This window comes from Triticum urartu, chromosome 2 (assembly GCF_003073215.2).
Source record: "Triticum urartu cultivar G1812 chromosome 2, Tu2.1, whole genome shotgun sequence".
Taxonomy (NCBI): domain Eukaryota; kingdom Viridiplantae; phylum Streptophyta; class Magnoliopsida; order Poales; family Poaceae; genus Triticum; species Triticum urartu.
The window spans coordinates 649,160,794-649,166,793 of NC_053023.1; positions in this window are offsets into that span (position 1 = coordinate 649,160,794).

A 6,000-nucleotide genomic window follows, 5' to 3' on the forward strand; every position below is an offset into this window, starting at 1 on the left:
CATTGTTTATTTTTGATGAAAGCTATTGTCTCCACTGTTACGACAGAGGAGTGTGAAACACGGCAGCCCAGTGAACTTGGCATGTGCACCACTCCCTCCTTCCTCATGTAATGCCTAGGTTACAGCTTTTTCTCACTTTCTCTCTATCTATTTCCTCTCAAATGTTTTTTACCTTTCTTTTTTTAAGACACAATTGTTTTTATGCCTTTTTTAGAATTATTTTTTATACCTAGGAGCACGTGTAGAGACGGGCTCTTGCAGAGCCCACTCCTTGTCTTTGTCAATGCCTCTCTCTCCTCCACATAAGGAGTACTACTTGCTATGCATGCATGCGGCGGGCAGCTGGCGTCTTGAGGGGCCAGGGCGGTGAGAGCGTGCTCCGGAAGCGATCTGGACTCTAGCATAATTTTGGTTTTTACAGTATTTCTTTCTCCATTGACAGGTAGGCCCACGTAGATAGATAAAGAACACGAGCTGATGAGGCGCATGCGGACTGTTTGACTGGTCAACCAGACAAATACGGAGCTATACGCTGAGCCAGTGACCGTATAATCACCATATCTCGTATACAATGATCAAAGTGAGCTACCAAGACAAGTTCGATGACCGCCAATGCATTTTACTCGGTAATAAATGACCAGGATTGAAGGGGAATCCAAATTTGCTTCATCTTCTATCCTTGAGCTCTTGACAAACCAATGCACTATACGGTTGTCCGGCCACTCCACCCCAGAGCTCTCACCAAGCGTCGTTCATGCCACCGCACCGCACACTAACCGGTAAGGCAGCGATGGCATCCCGCCGCGCCGAGTTCCTCGCCGCCCACAACCGCACACAAAATGGTAGGGAAGCGATGGCATCCCACCGTGCCGAGTTCATCGCCGCTCGCGACCTCACAACTATGTGGGAGGAATTTGAAGATGCCAAGGCCGAATGGGCGGTAGAGCAAGAGGCGGCCAAAGCCGCACAGAGGGAGCGGAAAAGTCAGAAAGCACTCAAGAAAAGAGAGGCCTGCTGCCGCAAGAAAGAAAAGGACGCATGCGCTGCTGCGGAGAGGTCGGCGGAGATCCAAGCACGGTGGGGTGTCGCCGACAAAGCCGGGAAGGAGAACGACGGTGTCTGGCCAGCATGTGAGAAGTAGTAGTACTAGTAGTTAGTGTGTGTGTGTGTGTGTGTGTGTGTGTCTGAGTACGAGCATGTACCAGTACTACTAGTTACTACTGTAGTTTTTAGAGCAAACTACCAGTACATTAGCCTAGACTAAATGGAAAAATTCCTATCCTAAGCATCAAATGGCATCTCTTTCTCTATAGGAATTGAGATGCATGTCATCTCACTTCCTATGATTTTCATATTCCTATCCTATGAACGAAAGGAGGCCTCTGTTGTACTAACTACTGTAGCTAGCAGTACCGCTGGTAGAGTAGTTTTCTTCAAGAAGCAGAATTCAACGAAGTCATGATGGTTCCTTCGTCCAAGCAACTTCAAAGTGGGACGTGGGCCTATGATTTGACAGCTCATTAGTCATTGTTACTGTGGCGCGATGACCTGGGTGACTCACTTGGAGTTCTGTGTGCATGGCAAGTGGACCAGGATGGTCGACGTCCCACATGTTGGTGAACGAAGTAGTATTATTTCCGATATCGAGGTATAGTATCACTGCTGATTGGTTCGCAAAAAAATAGTATCACTGCCGATTTATAATTAATTTTTATTTATGATGAATGCTAGCGTTTCAACTCTTACGACGAAGGGTGCCAAACACGGCACGTGCTGGATGTCACACACGTCAGCGAAAGGAGTGGGACATGAACAGCGTGGTAGAGCCCAGCGTAAAAAAACAGCATGGTAGAGCATCTCCACTTCTGGGTCGGAGACCACACGTAGTAGTACTTAGTGGTATGAACAATACAAAGTGCGACCTAGAGACAAAGACACGTTTTCTGCAAAAAAAATGGAGACAAAGACACGTCTAGTTGGAAGGTCTCGAGGCATACACGTAAACAAATATAAAAGTTAATATGTGCCTCCAACTAATATAGTAGTAGTAGAGTACTTAGGCACGTACTCCATAACATCGCCGTGCATTGCACGTACAACATTTAGTGGTAGTACGTAGTAAGAGACAAATGCCACCCAAGAGTTCCCTTCTCGACCTACTTTTGGGTGTTTGGTAGAGTGTATGGAGGGTGCATGAGTCCACACTAGTTTAGCACAAATACACTAGAAGCATGCATGAAGAGAGCATGCATGAAGAGGGGTGTTGAGTTGAGCATGCCTGAAGAGGGAACAACTATACTGAGACGAGAACACAACCAAACACACCCTATATGCCACGCATGTTCATACGATTTGTGCCTTTCTACTTCAATTACGGCGCTACATTACTCAGGTTCGTATGTCCACTCCTGGGTACATGTTCATCTCATAGTTCCAGTCCCACGTGTTCTTCATATAGATGGAACGATCCTTACATAACACGTGCACCTTGATGCTAGATGTCTCGCGTGTTGGCAAAAGGATGAACAAAGCTCATGTAAAAAATAGAGTGGAAGAACATAGATTCCGGATGACCAAGAAGGAGCAAGGAACCTCGTGGTGGAGCGTCTGCACTCATAATATTTAATATTATTCAGCGATATAAAATTAACCAATCATCTCCACAGTGGACTGGAAGAGTACGAAACACGGCAGCCAAGTGTAGTTACATCATACTAGTACATGGCTAACCCACGCTATCACCATATTTCTTGGCTTCCGTGCGACACCTATCCCTAGTAATCCAGCAGCTTGTATCGCTTCTCCCTCCTCGTCTCTATCAAAGTGCGGCGGGCTGGCGTTTCTGCCATCTATTGAGGTCGGTTAACTATCACATGTTAGCGACATGCCAAGAGGATTCTAAAAAAAATCCTTTCACATTCCGTTTTCAAAAAGAAAAAATCCTTTCACGTACTAATTTGCCTGTATGCTTTGAGCAACTTGCATGTCCTATACTGCTCCTGTTTGATACTCTAACTTAGCTAGAGGTTAGACTAACTCATGACTAACCCTGAACTAACTGTAGCCAAAGAGGTGTTTGGGTGACAGGGTTAGATTGACAATAAATGCACTTCATGGAGAGAGAAAAGTGATTTTTCAGTGGTCCCAATGAGAACTATCTCCAGTTTAAACCCTCATGGGTGGGATAGTTCTTTTTGGTGGGTTCGGTGCAACTTGCTCCAATTTAAACCCTCGTGCTTGGATAGTTTAGGGCTATTTGAGCCCCAACTAGCTCAAACTAACTCTAACCCATGGATCCAAACAGGGCCTATGGCCAGTCTCGACGCGGCCACCATGCATGCTAGATTGTTCCAGAGACTTATTCCTTTTTTTAATTGCTGAGCAATGAGGTTGCGGGAGATAATGATGTGGAGAGAGGTGCGGGTATCTTTTGTAAAATTATCATAGTTTGCTTTCTATCCTCAGATATAGATCATACGGTTTGTATTACAAGATGGCAGGCACACCATCACCACCAACTCATTTTTTATAAGGGTACAGATGATAAGTTTGCTGACTACTAAAGTAAAGTGGAATTTGTCCATGTTATGCAAGTAAATAAAGCTGATTGTTCATCATACGGGTAAGGTTGGATGAAGGGTGGTAGGAACAAATGCTGCGCCTAGAGCATGTGTGTGTGAGATGGAGTCTTAGTGTGTGAGGGAGTCTTGGATTAGGGGGTGTTCGGGTAGCCGGACTATACCTTCGGCCGGACTCCTGGACTATGAAGATACAAGATTGAAGACTTCGTCCCGTGTCCGGATGGGACTTTCCTTGGCGTGGAAGGCAAGCTTGGCGGTGCGGATATTCAAGATCTCCTACCATTGTAACCGACTCTGTGTAACCCTAACCTATCCGGTGTCTATATAAACCGGAGGGTTGTAGTCCGTAGGCGATCAACTCCATACACAACAATCATACCATAGGCTAGCTTCTAGGGTTTAGCCTCCTTGATCTCGTGGTAGATCTACTCTTGTACTACCCATATCATCAATATTAATCAAGCAGGAGTAGGGCATTACCTCCATCGAGAGGGCCCGAACCTGTGTAAAACAAAGTGTCCCCTGTCTCCTATTACCATCCGGCCTAGACGCACAGTTCGGGACCCCCTACCTGAGATCCGCCGGTTTTGACACCGACAGTGTGTGTGTGTGTGGGGTGTGTGTGTGTGAGAGAGAGAGAGAGGAGTCTTAGTTTGTGTGTGTGAGAGAGAGCGAGAGAGATGGAGTCTTAGTGTGTGGGGGGCGTGCGTGCTTGCGTGTGTGTGTGTGTGTGTCTGTGTGTTTGTGTGTGTGTGTGAGAGAGAGAGATGGAGTCTTAGTGTGTGTGTGTGTGTTGGGGGGTGCGTGTGTGTGTGTGTCGCGGGGTCCTCTGTGGCGGATGTAATTTAAGTGTCCATGGCTTTCATCATAGAGAGGTGATGTGTATGGCAGAGGCCACCAACGATGGGGTGCGAGAGAGAAAATGCCCGTAGAGAGGGAAGAGAAGGTGTGTGCGCGTGAGAGGAGTCAACTTCGAGAGAACGTGTTTGTTCGAGAGACACCGAGGAAGACTACTATATATAAATGGTGCATATAGGCGGGAATTAAACTAATGGATGGTCTTATTGGTTTCAGGGATATAGGGGAAGAGTGAGAGGCGGGGGGGTAGCTAGAAGGAGATTGTTAAGTGTGAGTGTGTGTTTTACCCATCCAGGCGGAAGTTATGTGCACAAAAGAGGAGAACAATTCGATGTAGCGTTAGGATTGAGGGTAATTAACTACGTATGGAGACATAGAGACCTTGAACGTGCATGTGTGAGAGGTATACATGTATACGTGGGATGTGTGTGTGCGCGCGCGTATGATCGAGATAAAAGAAAGAAGACATAAGTCATAAGATCAACGACATGGGAGAGACGGATCGGTATGACAATATGCATGCATGTGAGAATGCATGGAAGAAGTCCCGACAATTGAGCATGTGTTTTTTTCTTTAAGAGATAGTGGCGTGGGCTGGAGCATGCATCTATGGCGAGCAGAGGGAGTGAGGCGCAACGATTGTGCAAAAGAGACCAACCTATAAATGCATATGTATCGAGAGACATATATAGTGTGGGTGATAGGAAGTAAGACTCCGTGCGAGAAAGAAATGTTGACGGGGAAACTACAGATAGATACAGAGATGGAGATGCTAGCTAGAGGGACATCCGCTAGTTTGGGTGTTGGAGATGACCGTCGGGTGGTTCAAAAGGTGAAGTTATATATGTGTGTGAGAGGGCACTTGACTGCATGTAGATAGAAACATATGTAGTGTGCGTGATAGGAATCAAGAGTGAGGGCGAGAAAGAAGGTTGATGGAGAAACAGATAAATAGAAAGATAAAGATGTTAGCTAGTGTGTGTTAGAGATAGGAGTATAGTGGATCAGAAGGATGGGTTATGTGTGTGGGTGTGAGAGAGATAGAAAGAGGGTGCGTGTGAGTCACATACAAACAGATATCAGAGAGAAATGAGATCCAGAGAGACGGAGTTTTGTGTCTGTGAGAGAGAAAGATATTTCACAACGAGAGTGGTAGCTAGAGAGACATATGAGGGAACGCAAGATATCTTTAGGGAGAGAGGGTGTGTGTGAGCGACATACAAGAGAACAATGGAGAAATGTGAGACCCTGGGAGACAGAGTTTGTGTTTGTGTGTGAGAAAGAGATATTGAAGAGGAAGAGTCATAGGTTCTCATATCTAAGGAGCGAAAGACATCTCTGTATGAGGGGTGTGCGAATGGCACACATGGGAATAGTAGAGAGAAATGAGACCCCGGGAGACAAAGTTTTGTGTTTGTGTGAGAGAAAGAGATTCCACATGGAGATCGTAGTTAGAGATACATAGCAGGGAGCGAGATATACTTAGAGAGAGATAGAGTGATGAAGGTCGAGGGAGAGAGTACCGTCAGTGTGTTATGAAGATAAAAGATCATTGTCGACA